General features: G+C 36.6%; 1 pseudogene; it reads right to left on the bottom strand.

Annotated features, from left to right (window-relative positions):
• Positions 1–17936: 17936 nt before the first annotated feature.
• On the bottom strand, positions 17937–20271 carry LOC145955633 (uncharacterized; annotated as a pseudogene).
• Positions 20272–23496: the final 3225 nt, after the last annotated feature.

The following is a 23496-nucleotide window of genomic DNA, read 5'->3' as shown; positions in this document are numbered from 1 at the left end:
TTTATCCCCGCTAGGATACGTCCTAGACAAAAATTAGGGGCAAAAGAATAAGATGCAAAAACAAAGCAAGCAACGATTACTTGAATCGAAAACCGAAAGGCGGTTCAAGTGATTATCTTCCAGAAGCAAGCGTCTTGCAGCATCTACACTCCTGGCTCAGGCATCTCACCCGAAGCAACTAGGGGAATGTAAAGAGCAACAGTTACAGATATAATTGTTAAGCCCAATGTATATAGCCTACCCTGGCCAGCCATTCTTCAGAAATTTCCTTCTGTATATCTTTCTGTAAAAACACTTGTGAATATCAATAAAATATCTATTCATTTTCTCTTCTCTCTTGACCATGTGTTTATGCCTCTAAATTGGTATTTCATAAAATTGTACGAAATTCCTTTAATAATCGGTCAATAAAGAAAATTGGAGGGGTTCCTATAAAATCCGTAATCTCCTGCATAAAAGGCTCACAAAAATATTCCCTCACGTCGACGACAGAAATTCCTCCAAGAAAAGGAGGATAGGGAGAGCCATTCATTTTTCTAAAAAACATTAATAAAAATGATAAAACTTGCATTTGTGCATTACACACACGTTAGTTGCACATTCAAAAACCTTATCATGAGGTAGTTGCATAAAATAGAAAAAATAGGAAAAATTGCTTGTGTATGGCAGCGGTCAACAGAAAAAGCCGCAAATCGACAGAAAAAGCAATCAAATACAGAAAAAGCCAAAAAACGACACAAAAGGCAAAAATACAGAAAAAGTCAAAATAATACTCATACAGAATAACTGAGCCTGGAGAGGCTTGCCGAAATAATACTCGTACAGAATAACTGAGCCTGGAGAGGCTTGCCGAAATAATACTCATACAAAATAACTGAGCCTGGAGAGGCTTGCCGAAATAATACTCGTACAGAATAACTGAGCCTGGAGAGGCTCGCCGAAATAATACTCCCTCATCAGAATAACCGAGCCTGGAGAGGCTTGCCGAAATAATACTCTCTCAGAATAACTGAGCCTGGAGAGGCTTGCCGAAATAATACTCCCTCATCAGAATAATTGAGCCTGGAGAGGCTTGCCGAAATAATACTCCCCAGAGATATCTCAGCTTCCACTCACGGGCCAAATTCCCCAGTGAGAGCTATCAAACCAAGATCAGCAAGATTCCCCAAGGAAGGCTTGATCATCCAAACAGAATATCCAAGTCGAAAGGACTCATACTTCCTCAGTGGAGAATAGCTTTCCAACTCAAGCAATGAATGAAGCTAAGCCTGAAGAGGCTTTCTAAATAATACTCTGGGATACATAAGAACTTCAAATCCCCAGTCGCCTACTAAGAGGCATCCCTACAAAAAGCAAAAATCAATAAACCATTCCCCAAGTGGAATTCGGCTTTCAGCCAAACATCAAGCGTCAAGATGATCTGCCTAACAGAAGAGGCTAATCACAATCAATGACAAAATCCCCCAGCGGATAATAGCCTACACAGAGGCAACAAAACCAGAAAAACAAAAAGAGTCACCTAAATAAGGATAATCGGGATACTCCACCAACGTCGAAAAGACGTCAGCCAATCATAAGGCACCGCTCATCTCAGGAAGAGCATCTTCATGTCTACACCCCAAGGAAACAGAAATTCCTCAATGGGCACCAATTACGCAATGCAAAATTGGGACACAAGAACCTATGAGTAACTGCACATCCCCTAGACGGATCCCTGCGTTATTCAGCCCTCAGCGGCACCAAAATCAAAAACAAATCGTCGAAGCAGCATCGTGGACTGTGGAGACAAAACCATCACAGATCCCTGGAGAGGGCAAACTCACATTGCCAACGTCGTCAAGAACACGGAGGCAGACCCTGGGGAGGGCAAACCGCAGACCCTGGAGAGGGCAAACTCAACTGCCTAGGTTGTCAGAAACACCAAAGCAGAGCCTGGAGAGGCGGTACTCACGCTACCAAAGTGTACAGAAGCACGGAGGTATGCAGCTTCCGGCTCGGGCGGCGAGCGAAGCAAAGCCTGGAGAGGCGATACTCACAACTTCCAGCTCGGGCGTCGAGTGAAGTTGAGCCTAGAGAGGCGGTACTCACAGCTTCCAGCTTGGGCGGCAAGCGAAGCTAAGCCTGGAGAGGCGGTACTCACGCTACCAAAGTGTTCAGAAGCACGGAGGTATGCAACTTCCAGCTCGGGCGGCGAGCGAAGCAAGGCCTGGAGAGGCGGTACTCATATTGCCAAAGTGTTCAAAAACACGGAGGTATACAACTTCCAGCTCGGGCGTCGAGTGAAGTTGAGCCTGGAGAGGCGGTACTCACACTACCGAAGTGGCGACTCCTCTGCTTTGGTTTCTCAACGTGATGATCGTCAGCGTTCTCGCAAACCGGGCAAAGGTCGTCCCAAGTGTGATCACTGTCACAAACTGGGCCACACAATTGACCGTTTCTATGTCTTACATGGTCGTCCCCCTCGCCCTACTACTGCTGTTGCCCACACTGCCTCTCTTGTCTCTACTGCATCTGGTGCTATCCCCTCTGATAGTTCTGGCTCTGGGCCCCCAGCTCTCTTCAATGACTTCCTTAAATGGTATGAAGAATGTCAAGCTTCCAATTCCACTGCTTCTGTTGCGCACACAGGCCCTTCGTTTGTTGGTCTCACTCACTCCACCTCTCTTGGCCCTTGGGCCCTAGATTCTGGTGCTACCGATCATATTTCTTGAGTTCTGAGCATTTAGCTTGAGAATTCGAACTAGTCGAAGGGAAATCTTTTTGATTTCCATAGTAAAGATTAATTTTTAGGGAAGGAGCGAACGAGCGTGTAGTGGGAGGGAGCGCCAAAAAGCCTCCTTGCCAAGCTTCAACATCTTGTACCACGTATGTCTAAGTTGTCTCATTTGTCGTGTGAGTCGTGTCAGTTAGGCAAACATAGTCGTAGTTCCTTTTCTCCGAGTGTCCACAACCGAGCATTATCTCCTTTTGCTTTAGTTCATTCTGATATTTGGGGGCCGAGTCGGGTCCCATCCACTTTAGGATTTCAGTATTTTGTCACTTTTATTGATGATTACTCTCGATGTACTTGGTTATTTTTAATGAAATCTCGTTCCGAATTATTTTCCATATTTCAATCCTTTTATAATGAAATTCAAACTCAATTTGGTGTTTCTATTCGTACTTTTCGTAGTGATAATGCTCGTGAATACCTCTCTCACTCCTTTAAAGCCTTCATGGCTTCCCATGGCATTATTCATCAGACTTCTTGTGCATATACCCCTCAACAAAATGGGGTGGCTGAGCGCAAAAATAGACACCTAATTGAGACCACTCGCACCCTCTTACTTCATGGTCACGTTCGGGGTGATGCTGTTCTCACTGCTTGCTATCTCATCAATCGAATGCCATCTTCTGTCCTCAACAACCAAATACCTCACTCTATTTTATTTCCCACTCAACCTCTCCACCCTCTACCTCCTCGCGTCTTTGGATCTACGTGTTTTGTCCATAATCACAGTTCTGGTCTTGACAAACTCTCCGCTCGGTCTCATAAATGTGTCTTTTTAGGGTATCCTAGATCTCAAAAAGGGTATAAATGTTTCTCACCCTCCCTTCGTCGCTACTTAATTTCAGCTGATGTCACCTTTCTTGAGTCTTCTCCCTACTTTTCATCTACTTCCTCTTCTCCTACACCTGTCCTTGCCCCTTCACCCTTACCTCTTGTCTTTGATACTCCTCCTGTGTCTACTGTGTCACCCGACCCACCACCTCCGCCTCCACTTCAAGTTTATCATCGTCGGCAACGCTTCAGCCTTCCCATTGGACCCCCACCCGACTCTACTTCGGTGCCACCTCCTTCGTCTCCTCCGGCCCAACCACTTGAGTCTGACCTCCCTATTGCCCTTCGGAAAGGTAATCGTTCTACTCGTAATCCTTCCCCTCATTATATTACTCTGAGTTATCACAGGTTATCCCCCTCCCAATATACTTGTCTCTCTTCTCTTTCCTCTGTGTCTATTCCTAAAAATGTAGGTGATGCCTTGGCCCACCCTGGTTGGAAACAAGCCATGCTTGATGAACTGTGTGCTCTTCAGAACAATGGTACTTGGGATCTTGTTTCTTTGCCTCCTAGGAAGTCTATTGTTGGATGTCGATGGATCTTCACAGTCAAGGTTGGTCCTGATGGCACCATTGATCGACTCAAAGCTCGTTTGGTCACCAAAGGTTATACTCAAATTTTTGGATTAGACTATGGTGACACTTTCTCTCCTATTGCCAAGATGACCTCTGTCAGATTATTCTTAGCCATGGTTGCTCTTCTCCGTTGGCCTCTCTATCAACTGGATGTTAAAAATGCCTTTCTTCATGGGGATTTTCTTGAGGAAATTTATATGGAGCAACCTCCTGGGTTTGTTGCTCAGGGGGAGTCTTCCGGTTTGGTATGTCGTCTCCGCAAATCACTTTATGGTCTTAAGCAGCTCCAAGGGCATGGTTTGGTAGATTCAGTACTTTAGTCCAACAGTTTGGTATGACTCAAAGCGAAGCTGATCATTCGGTCTTTTATCGACATTCCACTGCTGGGTGCATCTACTTGATAATGTATGTTGATGATATTGTTCTTACTGGTAGTGATCATCATGGCATTTCTCAAATAAAACAACATCTTTGCCATCACTTTCAGACAAAATACCTTGGTAAACTTAGGTATTTCTTGGGGATTGAGGTAGCGCAATCTACAAATGGAATTGTAATATCTCAAAGAAAGTATGCATTGGATATTTTAGAGGAAACTGAGCTAATGAATTCCAAGCCCGTTGATACACCTATGGATCCTAATGCTAAACTTCTACCAAGTCAGGGGGAGCCTTTCTCAGATCCTGAGAGGTACAGAAGACTGGTTGGGAAATTGAATTATCTCACGGTAACTCGTCCTGACATCTCTTTTGCGGTTAGTGTGGTGAGTCAATTTCTCAATTCTCCATGTGCAGGACATTGGAATGCAGTCATCCGCATTCTGAAGTATATCAAAGGTGCTCCAGGAAAAGGTTTATTATATTGCTACAACAATCATACCCAAGTTGTGGGATACTCAGATGCAGATTGGGCAGGCTCTCCCTCTGACAGGAGATCCACCTCAGGTTATTGTGTCTTTATCGGTGATAACTTGATTTCCTGGAAAAGTAAGAAGCAGAATGTAGTGGCAAGATCTAGTGTAGAAGTAGAATACCGTGCTATGGCCTCTACTACGTGTGAGCTTATTTGGCTCAAACAGTTGCTTAAAGAACTGAGATTTGGCGAAGTTACACAGATGACTCTCATATGTGATAACCAAGCTGCCCTTCATATTGCCTCAAATCCAGTATTTCACGAAAGGACCAAACACATTGAGATAGATTGTCACTTCATTCGTGAGAAGATTTTATCTGGGGACATTACTACTCAGTTTGTTAACTCTACTGATCAGTTGGCAGATGTCTTCACCAAATCATTACGGGGTCCTAGGATTGATTATATTTGTAACAAGCTTGGTGCATATGATCTATATACACCAGCTTGATGGGGAGTGTTAGATATAATTTTATCTTATAGTTTTTATCTTATGGGCCTAGGCCCACTACTTTGTATTTAAACACATCTTTTTCTTTACAATACACAAGGAATATGTTCTCTCCATTCACCATTACTCTCAACAGGGTAGAAGCTTAAAAGCATATTTAAGAGTTTTCTATTGAAAAAAGTTCTTTATTCACTACAAGAAAAATCAGTATTATCTACGCAAGAAATCCGTAGATAATGCTAAAAATCCGTAGGTAACTGTTAATTACCTACGGATTACCTACGAAAAAAATCCGTAGGTAATAAGGTCGTAGATAACGTTACCTATGAAAATTTCCGTAGGTAACTTACCTACAGAAATTTCCATAGGTAACTTACCTACAGAAATTTTCGTAGGTAACTTACCTACAGAAATTTCCGTAGGTAACTTACCTAGGCAAATTTCTATGAGTAAGTTACCTACGAAAATTTTCGTAGGTAACTATTTTCAACAGATTTATAGCATAGATTGTTTGTTCCATATAGCAATTATTATTCCTGCTCAAAAATATAAATAAAATCACTTTTCAGATTTCTTAAAATATCCTATAACCTTATATATATCCTTCAGTTAAGCAAATTCAATTAACCACAATATGAAATCAAACATCTTTAAAATCAAAATATCCATAGCAATTATGCATAATTAGTTTCCATGTCATTGTGTAAAATAAGATAATTTTAAAATTATACATAATAAAATATCAATAAAAATATTTAAATAGTTGTAGATCCATAATCTATATAAAAAAAACTAATAGTCATCCCCATAGTGTCCAGTAGGCGGTGGATGTTGGTCATCGTGGTTGTCATGAGATTGTTGATCCACCTGTTGTTGCAAAATATGTTGTGTATCAGAAGGTAGGAGAGGTAGAACAACATTGAACAGGGATTGAAACTGGCGTTGCAAGCGTTCATTTTGTTCCTTAGATTGACGAGCCTCCTCCCTAGACTTACGGAGTTGCTCTTCCAATTGAATAATTTTCTCTGACTCTTCAGTAACACGCCCCGAAGATATATTTATCAAGGTATCCACATCTGTCAATGGAGAAGTGACTTTTCCAACCCCGTAAAGTCGTCTTTTGTCTGTAATCCCACCAGCAGCAACAATCCAACTCTTATTGCGGAGTCTTTCTTCCTCAACTAGGTCCATAGTAGACGTTTCAGAACCTCTCGTACAAGATGCGGCCTCAGACCTAGCTTGATTAAATATAGTTTCAAATTGATCCTATTTCATAAATAAAGATGTTTAGAAGTGACATTTATCAAAGATGATTAAAATTAAAAAGAATAAAGCAATAATACAAAAAACATAACTCACATATGTTCGCTTAGATCTTTGGTCGACAAAATCGCCTGTAACCTTCCGTACATGAGTTTGGTGGAACAACTCATCAACATGTGGAAGGCGACCCAACTCTTGTGACTATAATTGTATAAATAGTTAATCATCATATTTCTAAAATTATGTTGAATAAAATATAGTAGTTGTTTAATGTAATTACCATCCGGATAGCAGTCGTGAGGGGTGATGGAGCCACCTGTGTGCAGACTTCCACCTTTCTCAGATGCTCTATTTTTTTGAGCTTGGATACTCTTTGTTTTAAATTCTGGGGCCATCCACTAGGCAATCAAACTTTGCCAAACTGTATCAAACATCCAATTAGGTCGACTACAATACAAAGCGAGGTCCCAAAATATTATCTTTCCAATAAGGAAGTTCCCAAAATATACTTCTTTTCCTCCAATTATGTGACTCCCCGTATCCTTGTAACCTAGGAAAGCTAGGATTTTCTGTTACTAAAGGTAAATCCCTAACTCTTTGCCAAACTTGATCGGGTGTCAATGTAGGTGGTGGCGCATCAGTTTCAACTTTGCCTTTTATAAACGCTTTTCTGTTCTTCTTGAATGCATGATTGGCGGGTAAAAACCTTCGGTGTGAGTCAAACCAACAATTTTTACCACCATTCTGTAATGTAAAGGCTTTAGAATGCTCCATGCAATGCGGACATGCCAATTTACCTTGAGTTCCCCAACCAGACAACATGCCATATGCAGGGAAGTCATTAATAGTCCACATTAATGTTGCCTTCATCATAAAATTTTTCTTCTTTGAAATGTCATAGGTTTGGACACCAATCCACAGCTTTTTAAGATCGTCAATCAATGGTTCTAGATACACATCAATAGCGGCCTTTGGATTCCGTGGACTAGGTATAAGACAAGTTAAAAACATAAATGGTTTTGTCATGCACATTTCAGGGGGAAGATTGTATGGGGTCACAATTACCGGCCAACAAGAATAAGGTGGAGTTGTTGATTGAATGTATGGATTAAACCCATCTGAGCATAAACCAAGTTGCACATTGCGAGGATCGGTTGCAAAATCTGGATGCACACGATCAAAGTGCTTCCAAGCTTCACCATCTGAGGGATGACGTAAAACACCAGAGGTACTTCTATTTTGATAATGCCAACACATATGCCCAGCTGTTTGCACTGATGCAAATTTGTGCTTGATCCAGTGTTGCGATCACGATATCTTGGCATATGACAAAACTTGCACTGTAATAATGCACCATCATTTTTTCCATAATCATTGTCATAAAACAACATGCAACCTTGTACACAACAATCTATCCTTCTAGCACTCAGTCCCAATTTTGACACTAATCTTAGCATGATAGTAATTTTTGGGCAAACATCTATTCACAGGAGTCACATCCAACAACATTTTTGTTATAAAATCGACGCATTCATCAGGAACATTCCAATTAGACTTGCATGCTAAAAGCCTTACACACATTGATAACTTAGACTCTGATGATCCCTCATACAATGGACAATTTGCCTCAGATAAAAGATTGTAAAATCTTTGTGCTTCTTCATTCGGAGGCTCTTCCATGTTACTATTTTCCAGTATGTCAAATGCCCCATGTTGCCTAAGAGCATCACACACCATATCATGCATTGAGTTAGAGGTTTCACATTCGGTCGCATTTATACCAATACTTGAAGCACCTATGAGATTGTTGTCAACATTTTCCATCTCTTCACCATGATCAATCCAAATGTAGTAGTTCGACATGAACCCATACTTGAAAAGGTGAAGCCTCACAATATGAACACCATCAATCTTTGTGGACTGACATTTAGCACATGGACATCTAAGTTTCCCTTCATTAACATAGCTTTGTTGTTGACAAGCTATTGTTATAAACTCTTCAACCCCGTGTACAAAAGATTCCTTTAAACCTCTTCTCCCCGTATACATTCTATCATACATCCATCGACGACTTGCTGGAATAGAATCATGTTCTGTGTATTTATAACATAAATATATTAGAACATGGAAAGACAAAGGTGTTGGAATGGAATTCATCTTCTGTATATTTATAACATTCAAATATATTGTCATATGCCCTTTGCATACTAGCGTTATATTCAAATTTGCTAGGGTAAACTGGTTTTTAACTAGTTTAAAGTCATTTAGAACCATGTGCCTATGCAAATGGCCAACGATAAGTGTCATTGCTATTAATTCATGAACCTGAAAATCGTTATTGCTCATTCGAATCAGGCTGTTCACAAGCTAGCTATATTATTGGTAGTAGTAGAATCTAAGAAGTACTTATTTATATAACAGTTCATTTACTGCATATTCTTTTTAAATAGGAAAAGGACCAAGGTTAAACAAGGCATAAATAAAACAAAGACAAAGAATCAATAAGTTAGTTTACTTTGTTTCATTTGTATTCTATTACGTTAGAATTACTAGGATTGATTAAGAAATCTAAGTGTTATTAGGTTCTAAAGACAAAGACAATGTAACCAATTAAAATTTCTTTAAAAAAAAAACCCAATTAATACACATATAGTGACAAAAAAAATCAATAAGTTAGTTTCATATAACCCTAATTACATACTCAAATAGGAATCAAATAGTTATTTATATTTAAATAAAAGATAAAGCTAAAGAAATAACTTCAACAAATTAAGAAGCATAAGAATATATATTTTCACTGGAGTACCTAATAAGTACGCAACAAGCTAACTAGCTAATTATCGTAATATTATGGGAAGAATGCATTATATATAGTGACTACTATTTTTCCATGTAAGGATGCAGCTCAACTACCTAATCTCCCAATCCCATCAAATACATAAAACTTTTAAATGTGCAAAAAAAATGCTAATTTACAAACCTTCCAAACTTCTTAGTTGTTACAGACTGACCTTCTAGTGTTCTGCAAAAAAGAGACACAAGAAAAGCTCCAGTTAGAATCACTGACATGCTAAACTGAATATATTAAACACAAGAATTATAGAAAGAAAGAAAAAAGGAATAATCATGAGCTGAAAAATTCTTAATTTTGACATTAATGAAACTTGAAGGCCAATGCTTCTCAATTTGATCCGCTAATTTCGTGCATTTATAGTTGTAATGAAATTCCTTTTTATCCAATAGAATAGGAAAAAGAATGGCCTAGTGGTTTAGGATAAAATCTACCGATAATGATAGAATTGGATGATGAAATATCTTATTTAAGTTAATTTTATATGTGTTTGTACTAGCAATTATTTCTATTTATTTTTTATATGCGGATTTTCACCATCACATTACTTTTGAACTAGGGACCTTAGGACTCTAGTGGCTTTTGTCTTCATTAAGTTTTGTTGTGCAGGGAAAGGAATATATTCTTTTGGGAAAATCCAGATTTTGAAAACTAAATTGGACCAATCAGCTAACGCATCACCCAATTCAATGCCCTATTTGGTTAAGATCTTAAACCTGCTAAAGCAGCCAACCAATCACAACCAGATTTAATGGATAGACCCATGCACATGTATTAAGCATGAAGTATGGAAAACTGATAATTTTATAATATAGAACGTGAAAGAGGTTTTCATTAGAACACGGGAAATAATGGAAGACTGCTCAAATCCTAGCCAGTAGCCACTAATGCAATCAAATAATTAGCAGATTTAACTAAAAAATGTGATTAAAATAACACTTATATTTATTTTTGAAGAGGAGCAATTGTATAAGGATGCTCGTGAACTCTTTCACAGTTTCACTACGTGTTTATTTTTTATCATGACATCATGTGCCAGCCAATCAGAATAACAAATAATATTTCATCTCTTTATGCCTTCTCCAAGTTTCAAATATATTAAACTTAGAAAGACTCTAACCAAATGTTTTAACAAAGTACTAAAGGAACCGCATATGGTAGGGACAAACCAAGGAACCGCATGCAAAATATTGAAATTAAGGAACCGCATGCAGCAGATTTGATTATGACAGCAGCTGATTTTGCGCTAGAAACTGCATGCGTTTGAGAGGCCTTTACATTGCTCCATTGCTGATCATTGGCTACAACTAAGGCTTGTGATGATCATCAACGCAATGGTCACTACTCCACCAACCTGAACATTTGGTGCTAGTCGAGCAGCTGACTCACCTACGTGCAGATCAGCCTTTTGTACATCGTCTAGCTGCAAGAACCGTGCCAAGATCCTTGCTATGTTGGAACTCAAATTCAAAGTATCCACATCCAAGAGATATGACTGTCCAGCCAGCAAGATGTGTCCATAGCCGAGAGAGTTTATCTTTGAGCTCCACAAATTTCAAAGGTTTTTGGCCTTTGGCCAAGATGACTCTCCCATGAAGATGGTTGCGCAGCGTAGGAGACCTTCTTGGTAATCTTGCTCCAGAATTTTTACAGCAATGAAGTCACCCTTCCGGCAAGGCTTAGGGAGAGGGGGATCACATGTTAAAGCCAAGTTTGTAGTCAAGATTTTAGCAAAAGATGGTGTTGACGGAGGTTGAAGAATGTTGGTTGATGGAAGGTTGGACACACACGGCCAAGGACAAAAATTGTCCACCATGCCTAAGCATGGATGGACGGAAGCACCAAGAAGTGAAAACAGTTCTTGAGTGGATCTTGGAGAGTTTCAAGACAAGTGAATTTTGTATAATGTAACAAGTGTTTGATGATTAGAATATACAATTCAACATCACGAACCCAAATTATAAATCACTTTGTAGAAAAACTCTTGTCATCACATTTTACAAATATAAGTGATCAAGTAACCATAAAAGGGATTAAATTATAACCATAAAGTTGCTCAATCACAGGGTTCATTTTTGTGTTCAAGAATACCAAATATTGGTGATGAATCTGTTTAGAGATATAAAAAAAATTCCTTAGCCCCTGTATCTAGATACAACTAGTTATGCATATTCATACTCAGACAAATTGCATACATTTAAGGGTCATTAGTTCCTGAACTGAATTGGCAATTATTGTGGGACAATATGACGATATTGAAGAGAAAAAAACATCAATGGGTCTGTAGGTTGTACACAATATGCCTAAACATAAGAATATATCAAACCTTTTATAGTCTTACTAGATCTAAATTACAAAACAACGTTTCAAAATGAATGACTAGACTATGTGATGAAAATATAATACTGCAGATGATATTAAAAAAAAGAAAAAATTAACCAGAAATTACACCATATATCATAGACCTTAGCATGTGAATAATTCCAAATTACAAATTCTGCGAGTCTACACATTATGAATAGAAAAAATTAAGACCATTGTATGCATTTCACGGAAAGAGTAAATGGATGAAAAGAAAACCAAAACAGGAACAAAATCAAAGTACATTTGAAATGCAGAAAGAAGTGTCAATAGCCATCAAAGTGAAGAGCATTTTCATAACATTAGACAGTGATATATCCAAAACAGAATAGTATCAGAGGCATAAATGGCTTATCAAAATGGGAAAATGTTATGCGAAACAGGCAGTGCACACCTGGCCAAGCTTAATTTCTCCCCTGTTAGGATTGTATAGCACATGAATGTTACAAACCACAACTTTACTAGAGCCTGTGAAGCTGCAAAATGTTAAATTTGTTATACTGAGAATGCAAAAATATCACATAGTAAAAAGTAGGAGATCCAACAATGGATATAAGACCTTCAAGAACCACAATATATCAATTTCCTCAGCTCAAAAAATTAAAGGAAACATCTCAATGAAAAACTAAAAATAGTATGTCATATTAATGAAAGGTTATGAATCAAACTCACCCCCAAGCAAGAAGCAGGACTTTCTCATAAAAAACTAGAAAGTTCAGAGTGCGCCAAGCTGCAAAGTGGTAAAAAATATCAACCAAGGTTTAAAAAATGATAAAATACGGACCCAAGGCAATGAGAGAAAATCATAGCTGACCAAACCTTAATGCCAAAGTCGTAGATATGAGGCTGTATTTGAAACTGAACCTAGAACAAACTCAATGGAGTGAATCAGTTGGTGGACAAAGACCTCACTGAAATTGAATTCCTCACGGTGTTGCTTGGCAGAATCTGGTTCCAACTCAAGATCAACCTCAGAGCTATTAAGCATACCATAAGTGCGTCCTTGAAATCTCTATATTATCAAGATAAAAGATTAAACTTCACAAACTCCTTGGAATTTATTATTTAATAACTAATTGTAACAAAAGTATAGGACAAGGGAAACTATATATAGCTAAAAAAATGTCGGTGCAGCCAATAGAAGTTGCAAGTGATTTAAAAACAAACATGGTTTTGTCTGAAGAAGAACGGTCCTATGATGGACCTCATGAAGAATTGAAATTTCACAACCACAATAAAAGTGGACCCTCCCTTTTTTAATTTCTTCTCTCTTTATTTCATTCTTACCAAACAAACTAACTTATTTCTACACACCCATTTCCATCCCTTCCTACCTATTTCTCATCTACTTCATTGCAACCAAACAGAGCGTTAGAATATCCGTACTTCAGAGTATATAGTCAATCTAAAATCCTCTTTAGATTATACATAAAATATAAAATGAAAGGTAGTAATCATTAGAACTCGAAAATTAAAAAGAAAAACTAATACTTTTCTTTAAGTAATTAAAAGGATTATCATATTAATTAAGGAGATTTAAAAAATTTCTCTTGTAAAATTGGTGGTAAAAGCCTAAAAAGGGAAGTTTTGCTGTGTTACAAATCTTGTTTTTCTGACGAATTGAGTCACCATATAAACCTTTGAATTCCAGGCTCATGATCCCAATGAAATGGACGAAATAGAAACACCACCATTGTAAAGATATTGACACCAATATATAGTGTGCCTGTGAGAATCCAACTATGATCATCCCTATTGTTACAATGAAGCACCAGAAAATAGAATGGTATAGTGTAGTAATTAATTTTCAAGCAAGAAAATCATAGACAAGGGAGGCAAAAGTGGGACCTCGTTATCAAGCTTCCATGGAACTGCAATTAAAGCCCAAAGCAATAGCACAACCTGCATATCATGAACAGAAAGAAATTTAAAATGATATAAACAAGGAAATGGAACAACAATTATCGAGCAACAAAGCAGCAAAGAAATGAATCTTACTTGAAGTGGCCTTTGGCCCCAGAACAATTGATTTTCGCCAAGATTGTCGAAAGAGCTTAAAAACATGTAAATCATTACATGATAAAGGTCTGCCTGAGAGCCAGTACACCACTTGACAATGATGAGAAGGGAAAGATATCCAAATAGACCATTTGGTTTCTCCACTCCCCCGATAAATGTAATGCTCGAGCAGCTACCCCCTGGAATTGAATATCTATATAATCCACCTCCATTAAAAATTAAAATTAAAATTTTACTATTTTATTTTAAAATTAATTAAAGCACATCATTGAAGAAAAATCAATAATTAAAAGAGAGGGAGGGAATAATGCGTGTTAGTTTTCATTTCAACTGCGCAACATAAAACACTAACTCCAAAACCCTGAGCACAGGCGGAGTAGGCAGTGTTGGGTTAAAACCATCTTCTTCTTCATACCATAGAAACCAAACAGAAGAATAAGAATTATGGGCATATTTGAACCTTACAGAGCAGTCGGATGCATCACAAGCAGCGTCCCTTTCTCTATTCAGAGACTCGACACTGAAATTTATCACCCTCGTGCAAAGGACCTTCGCTCCTGGACCAGTGCGTCTCGTCGGAGCAGGAAAATCGCAACCCCGGTATAGCGTCGTCCACTGCAGCGATCGAATGGCTAAGCGTTTTGTGATGAATCGCACGAATCTAGGCAAAAGGGTCTCACTGTCTTGTTGCTCCTCCAAGAACCTCGCTCCTGGACCAGTGCGTTTCGTTAGAGCGGAAAATCGCAACCCTAATTCTAAATAATACAAAACCTCAATGTCTTCAGCAACCCCTAACTCAATGAAGTCCAAACACCGCGTTTCTTCTATTTAGTTACCTACGGAATTTTTTCCGTAGATAACTAAATTTTACCTACGAAAAAAATTCTGTAGGTAATACTCTGTAGATAACTAAAAATTACCTACGGAAAAAATTCCGTAGGTAATATTCCGTAGATAACTAAAAATTACCTACGGAAAAAATTCCGTAGGTAATATTCCATAGATATTACTAGTTTTTCTTGTAGTGATTTTCAATATAAAAACTCTCAAGCACTTTTAATTTGTATTCATTTAGACTCTAAATCTGTGAAGTTAGTGTGTAAAAAAATTAGGACCCAAAGCACGAGGGAAGGTATTATTGTTACCACAAAAAGGACGTCCTTGCTTCTAGTTAAGTTTCTATTCAACCACCTCTCGAGGTTAATGAATTTTTTTCTTGATGCCACTGCTGCTAACCTTATACTATAATAAGAGGGAATAATTTCCACCACGGATGATAGAATCTGTAAAACCAACAAGAAGCATGAGTTAAAAATGGCAAAAGATTGTAAAAAAGAAAAGAGATTGGCATTTGTGAATCGTGAAGACAAATTTGAAGGCTTCTTGCAACTAAGGGCTCAATGAAAGTGAGATTTGCTTATTATTAAAACATATTAAGAAAACAAAATATGAGTCTAAAACAATATATAAGGTAAGGATTGCTATCTCCTAATATACTTTGCTAATGCCTTATTTCTATTTTGGCCACATCGACTAGTAATATATTTATATATACGTGAGAAACAACTCTCATCTTACAAGTCAATTTTTGTATTATGAACCTGACTTAATCTTACAAAACTGGTTTAAAAGATGAAAATTACTCTTTGCTTATATATTTTATTAATGCATTATTTCTATTTTGGTCATATCAATAGTCAATTGTAATCCTCACATATAACAAAATCAAGAAAGCCATAACAACAAAGTGCAATCTATCTGTCTATCAGGAAAATGATTGAAATGAAAAAAAGTAAATAAAAAAAACACTTAAAAAGAGAACAACCTTTAACTCCCGACAGATGTCCATAATTCTTATAATGCTGCCTGCATCATTGTTTTGAGAATCAATAAACCCTCTCAAGACCAGATTGGGATTAACATGCCAAAGGTGTAGAATCATCCCACTGCCTACAGCACTTTTTACTATCTTGGGAAAAACAATCAGAGATACTTCCCGTTGTAAGAGATAATAGGCAGTCTGCAAGAACAACCAATGTAAACTACATGAATCAAGAAAACACATAGAATAGGTAATATTGGAGAACCAACAAATATGAATCCATTAGATTGTACATTAATATGTGCCATCCCAAGAAGCAACACTTCAGGAAAGTGTTTAAGAGGGTAATCAAGGATTGATCGAACATTATTGCCATGACCCTTCTCGGCTAGCTGGCAGAGGACGTCTAAAAGGTCAAGACACAACTATGCATGATTTGCATGGCCATTTTGAAGCTTGTGGCCATTAATTGCATCAACATATGCCTGCACAGCAATTTGTTGTGATAAGAATTTGGCAATAGGAACAAGAAATAATAATGATCAACTTAGATAAACTTCTCTAGAAATATTTTTAAGAGAGAAAAATTTAAATAAATAAATAAATAAATACGTTTTTTCGTGAGTTAAAATTAGCTTAAATATAAGTTAATTTGTAGAAATTTTCTTTTATCAGTTTTTCAAAAATTTTATTTTTAACTCATGTATAATTTAGTTTTAGTTCATTAATAAGTTTATTTTAATTTTTTTTCTAAAAGTGCTTTTGGAATAATTTATGCAAACAGGTCTAAATGTACAAACAGATAATCGTACCAGCAATCTTCCCGAGTGTGCAAAGGTAAATATTTCTGGTGGTGCTGATACAGCATATTTAAGGAGAGACAGCTGACCCTCAGTATTCTTCCATACAGATCCACATATGGCATGGAGAGGAAATGGTTCCTGCTAGGCATATTTTCATACATTCAGAATTTTATGTCGGAGTTTGCATATAAGAGCCTATTTAGATACAAGATTAAAAATGGTTTTGATAACTTTTCTTCTAGAAAAAATTCTTTATTTTTCAGCAAAGAAGCTCTAAAAATTATTTCTAACTTGTATCAAAACTGATTTTAAATCAGCTAAGCTACGGGAAAAGCATATCTAAGGTTCTGATATCATACCTTAGAGGCATGTTTATACACACACATGAGAAAAAGGAATTCTTCTTCACAAGGAAGGAAAAACCCTTCATGATCAAGATTTTCCATGACACATATCCAGTTGGTTTGAGGTGCCTGTATCAGAAAGCACATAAAAATGAAATGATTTACTTTCTTATTCAAAAGGAAATAAAAAAATGAGAGGAACATTAAGTCCTATTGAATAAAATTCACAAGATGGTTAACTGTATCTACCAAGACATAAATATTCCAGGAGTTAAGAGGTGGCAACTCAGACACGTTGGATCCATTGGCTGCAGGGAATGTTAAGTATGTGTTCTGGTTTTCCTCCATCACAGTACGACTATAAGCAATTGCACCAAGTAATTTAGATAGCATATTATCAATTAGAGATGAGAATGGAGAAAATATCTCCTTGCACTTTGAGACATCAACCGTGCATCCATAGACTTGTTCCTTCACAATATCTCCCATGTTTATATCCTTCTGCATGTCTTCCAAAATAGCATCAAAATCACTTTCTCCACACTTGTGGAACAACTCCATCTTCATGTAAAATGATGGATAACTAATTAAACATCATAACTGAATTAATTACTATTGATAACTAATAATATACAACCAATATATGATTGTATTGAAAAATGGTTGCCAGTATTATGTATAGAAATGACCATGAACATTATTAGTCAAGTAAAATGTAACTTCATACTTACCACCCAGCTTGGCATCAGGATTCTCAGAATCAGATAAAACAAGACTGATAATAATTTTTTCCAATAAAGATAGCTTCAATCCGTTGCATAATCTTTCTAAAAGGCTTTCATTAGTTTCTTTATTCTTCATTGACTCAGAAAACTCTTTGTTGTAGGTTATTTGGTTCATGAGGTAAGGACCGCCCCTAGAATTAGCTCATGCTCTTCCATTCTTTTAGCAGCAGAACTCATCCCAATTCAGAGAACTGTCAGTAGAAAATGTTAGAATAGTGGATTAAGCCTAACTCAACCCTACAAAATCGGCTTGTAAAGTGAGGGTTGCTTTCCACTTATATACTATTCAATTGTCTAATCTCTAGTCGATGTGGGACTTGGGTTTTTCCCAATACACCCCCTCACGTCCAGCACTATTGGGCTTGGTACGTGGATAAATGGTGGGTGACCCTTTTTTAAAGTGGATCTAAATGGCTCTGATACCATGTTAGAATAGTGGATCAAGCCTAACTCAACCCTACAAAACCGGCTTGGGTGGAAAAGCTGAGAAACTAGTAACATTTGCGGCTCCAGAAGTAGAAGTAAGAGATGGTGCTGGAATAGGTACTTGGACTCCAGAAAATTGAGTAGGTAAAGATGCTGGGACAGACAATTCAGATAACACTGCAAGTGAATTGAAATTTGAGGAGCTTGGAGTTGCTTTAGCCCCAGGAGCAACATCAAAACAGGCCCAATTGTCATTGCCAGAATTTGTTGGTTGCACAACAGGTTCGACACAGTAGATTGTTGGGCTTGAGGAATTGATGGAGCTACCAGAAGTTCAGGATTAGCATCAAACTCAATAAGGCTCTTAGTCGTCTCAAGTTTAACATCTACTGGGTTTTCGTTGACAGATGTTAAGTTACTAGAAGATGCAGTTCTCTGTGTCAATGCTGAACTATCAGCAGGTCTTCCACTGTTTGATTTGGGTGGTTCACTTATCCAAAGAGGTACTACATTTTCTCCCAATATTTCTCTAACAGGTCGGACCACTGGTGGGCTTGAAGAACCCATATCTTTAGCTCGCTCAGGAGATTGTCTTTCCACCTTATAATCTCCATATGATATTCTACGATCTTCACGGCGCCAATCATTAATTATTGGAGGACGACCAAGACTTCTCCTATAATCACCATATTGCCTACTTTCTTGATCATATCCAGGACTTCTTCCACCTGGACTAGATCTGTCACTATAACGACGTTCATATGCATCCTCATAGGGAGGGCTTTTAGATCTTCCTCCTTGATAGAAATCATCTTTGTCACCTGCTTTGACTCTTGGTGGTTTGTCATTGGGCTTTTCTCCAGTAAATCTTCTATCCACATAAACATGCTTAATAAAGTCTCGGAGCCTGTCAACATTACTGCTATCGAGGAAAGAATGACGTTGTGCATCCCATTCTTTAAAATATATTTCTTTTGCACGCTAATTTCCTCCTTCTTGAAGTGCACTAACTTCTTGTGAAGTAAACTTAGCCATTGAAACTGACTATACTCGATAACTAAATTCCCGATGTATTCCACTACAGTTTGTGCAAACAAACGTCCAGAAATTTGTGCACACATATTGTGGTCCCAGACTGTTGCAGTAAATGCATCTGCGATTAGGTTGAAGCTTCAAAAGACCTTGAATCACGCGCTCATTCTTCTCGTCTTCCTTCAGGCGACTCGCCATCTCCTCCGTTACTTCAATCCACAGTATAGAGAAAATAGTTGGGGGACTTGAATTGAAGAGAAGAGAGAGATGAAGCAGTCACGCACCAAAACAAAGAGTGGAAGACCTGCTGATAGTTCAGCATTGACACAGAGAACTGCATCTTCCAGTAACTTAACATCTGTCAACGAAAACCCAGTAGATGTTAAACTTGAGACGACTAAGAGCCTTATTGATTTTGATGCTGATCCTGAACTTCTGGTAGCTCCATCAATCCCTCAAGGCCAACAATCTACTATGCCGCAACCTGTTGTGCAACCAGCAAATTCCAGCAATGACAATTGGGCCTCTTTTGATGTTCTCCTGGGGCTAAAGCAACTCCAAGCTCCTCAAATTTCAATTCACTTGAATCAGTGTTATCCGAATTGTCTGTGCCAGCATCTTTACCTTCTCAATTTTCTGAGTCCAAGCACCTATTCCAGAACCATCTCTTACTTTTACTTCTGGAGCTGCAAATGTTACTAGTTTCTCAGCTTTCTCACCCAAGCCGGTTTTGTAGGGTTGAGTTAGGCTTAATCCACTATTCTAACATGGTATCAGAGCCAGAAATTTGTGCACACATATTGTGGTCCCAGACTGTTGCAGTTAATGCATCTGCGATTAGGTTGAAGCTTGAAAAGACCTCGAATCACGCTCTCGTTCTTCTCGTCTTCCTTCAGGTGACTCGCCATCTCCTCCGCTACTTCAATTCTGCAGTACAGAGGATCAACAGAAGAATCCGAGGATCAACAGGTGTACTGCCCACTATTTTTTTTTTTAAATATAGAGGCACAGAAGTGTCTATTTTTCCTAATTAGAAATTAGGTTAGTTCTTTTGATCGAGTATCTTACTAAATTAAAGAATAAATTATATTTAGTATTTTATCTTATTGTTTTTATATTTATTTTGGATTTTTATCTTTTAAAATATTCATTTTAGTTTTTTATCCCCTAAATTTGGATCTATTTGATCCTTTTTAAACGATAATTATTTTAATACTGAGAGACAATTTTGAATATTTGATTAACAAATTCAAAATTTAAAACTTGTCTAATTAGATACACTTATATGAAAATTATTAAACACACTTGAAGTTTAAACAAAAAAAAAAAGTGTTTTAAACATGATGAAAGTTCTATATAAATAAATCCAAAAAGTGACGAAAACAATTCTAAAACTTTAATTTCATGTTATTTTGTAATTGCTCATAAAACATAACTTTTCACATAATTTTCTCTATGTTTATAATTTTTTTTATTCAAATGTTAATTGAATTTCATAGTTTTCATATAGGTTCTAATTAGATAAGTTTTAAGTTTTGAATTTGTCAATTAAATATTCAAAATTGTCTCTCAAAATTAAAAATAATAATTTCAAAAGGATCAAATAAATCCAAAATTATAAGATAGAGGACTAAAATGAACATTTGAAAAGATAAAAGATTAAAATGAATCTAAAAAACTAAGATAAAGGGCCAAAATTATAATTTAACCAAATTAAAATTAGCATGTGTAATTTATAAATAATTTTTCTATATAACTAAATTTTAAATATACAAATTAAATTTTAGATTAGTGAGAAATAATCTATTATTTATCATTTGTCAATCTTTATACATTAAATACGAATTCAGATTCTGAGTATGTCTTCAAGAGGTTTTCTTTCAAGAGAATTTGTAGAAATTTTTTTAACTTCTTATCTAATTTAGTTTTTATTTATCATAATTATTATGAATTAAATATTAATGTTTAAAAATAAATTATTAATAAATAAAAATATTTTTTTTATTATAATATAAATTATTTATCATAACTCTAAAATATAATTTATATGTTTAAAAATATTTATTTATATATATTTTCATACAATTTATATACTCAAACATATAGTACTTATATATATAATTTATTATAAATTTTAAATATATATAAATATATATATATATATATATATAATAAAAATGTTTGTACATTGTACAAATTAAAATACTAGTTATACACTATAAAGGAAAATTTTGCTAAATATATAGATGTCACTTGACAGCACCATATATGAGGAAGGAGTTTACTTATTCTTAGTAGATTTATTTCATTTAATAAGTCAGTTTTTATATTAAATTTCAATACTTCAATAATTAAATTTTAAAAAAAAATTAACAAATAGATCATGTTTATAATTTTTTTTTAAATTTTAAAATTATTTGATACTTCGTTTCATTAATTCAAATTGATGAATAATTATAAAAATATTTTATACATTGATTCTAATCTATATAAAGAAGTATCATATGATTTTAAATTTTTTTTAAAATTTGTAAACTTAATTTATTTATTAATAACTTAATTTAATTATTAATAGAGAAAATATATTAAAACTTACTGTAACACCCCATTTTTCTTATTTCAATTTTATTTTATTTTAATTGAGGGTATTTTGGTAATTTTATAAAGCTGATAGGGGTGATTTAGTAGCTTGGAACGGGCTGTTCCGGAATTGGAACAGGCCGTTCCAAACTACCAAAAGGTATGTGATTCAGTAGCTTAGAACGGGCTGTTCCGGAGTTGGAACGAGCCGTTCCAAACTACTAGAGAAAGTGTGAGTTAGTAGCCCAGAACGGGCCGTTCTCAAGTTGGAACGGGACGTTCCGGACTATTACTTTTGCCTTAAACCCTAAATGGGAACGGGCTTGGAACGTGGTGTTCCCAAATTTATGGCCGTTGTGAGTAATTAATGCACACCAGAACGGGCCGTTCTGGATGTGATTTTTACCCATGGTTTAAGGGTCCGGAACGGGCCGTTCCGGCGTAGAATGCCTATAAATAAAGCTGTTCTGCTTCATACTGAGGGGAACCTAGCGAGGGAGATCAACCAGATCTAGTGTAGATTCAGCTTCTACATATCTAGATTCAACTTCTACATATCCAGGTACGGGGGAAAAGGGAATTATTTATATGTAGAGTTACATAAGAGAATTGGGTAGAAGAAGAACCCTTAGGATTATGAGCATTTTTATAATTATTTCTGTTTGGAGAATTATTGGTCTTATTTGATTCTGTATATATTTAGGACTACGAATATATGATTTATATGTAAAAATGATGATTTGGGAGAGAGAACGAAATTATAGAAAAGTACCTGTTAGTTAGGTTGTGAAAAATTGGATGATTTCTGTTTGAGGAATTGATGATCTGGGAGAGAGAACGAAATTGTAGAAAAGTGCCTGTGAGCTAGGTTTTGGAACAATTAGGGGTTTTACTATTTATGTTGAAATTATATTAAATTAGTAATTCCTTTGAGTATTATATTAATTTATGAATGTTAATGCTATATTACTTGATAAAAATTGATGACTTAGATGTGAATTGCTTGAGATGTATGAACCCATTATTTTGGACTTATCTGATATGTGTATGGAATTGAACTATGAGATGTGGTTGTGGTTCTTCACACCTATGACCAGGGGTGAGCACGGCACGAGATTGTTATATGAGTATCGTGACCTTGGTTAACATGTCAGGGGTGAGCACGACCCTAGGTTAGGGGTAACGTGACCTTGGCACAGTGTTATATCTGGGTGAGCACGGCCCGAGATTGTTACATGAGTATCGTGACCTTGGTTAACATGTCAGGGGTGAGCACAGCCCTAGATTAGGGGTAACGTGACCTTGACACAGTGTTATATCAGGGGTGAGCACGACTCTGGATTGTTACGTGGGTATCGTGACCTTGGTTAACATGTCAGGGGTGAGCACGGCCCTAGGATAAGGATAACTTGACCTTGGCACAGTGTTATATCATGGGTGAGCACGGCCCGAGATTGTTAAGTGGGTAGCGTGACCTTGGCATAGTGTGAAGTGCAAGATTTGTGATGATTGGTGTGATTGAGAATTATGACGTGATGACAATACATGATTGATTGAAATACGATATGTTGAAATATTTATGAATATTAAATTATAATGAGATAATATATTGTGTTTTCTTATGTGCTATATATATAGATGTTTTCTTTTCTCACCGTGCGATTTGTGGAT

This window comes from Cajanus cajan, chromosome 3, assembly GCF_000230855.2.
Source record: "Cajanus cajan strain Asha chromosome 3, NIPB_CcT2T_4, whole genome shotgun sequence".
In the NCBI taxonomy this organism is placed as follows: domain Eukaryota; kingdom Viridiplantae; phylum Streptophyta; class Magnoliopsida; order Fabales; family Fabaceae; genus Cajanus; species Cajanus cajan.
Note: the sequence above shows the minus strand (reverse complement) of the source record. Positions and strands in the feature narration are given on the sequence as shown.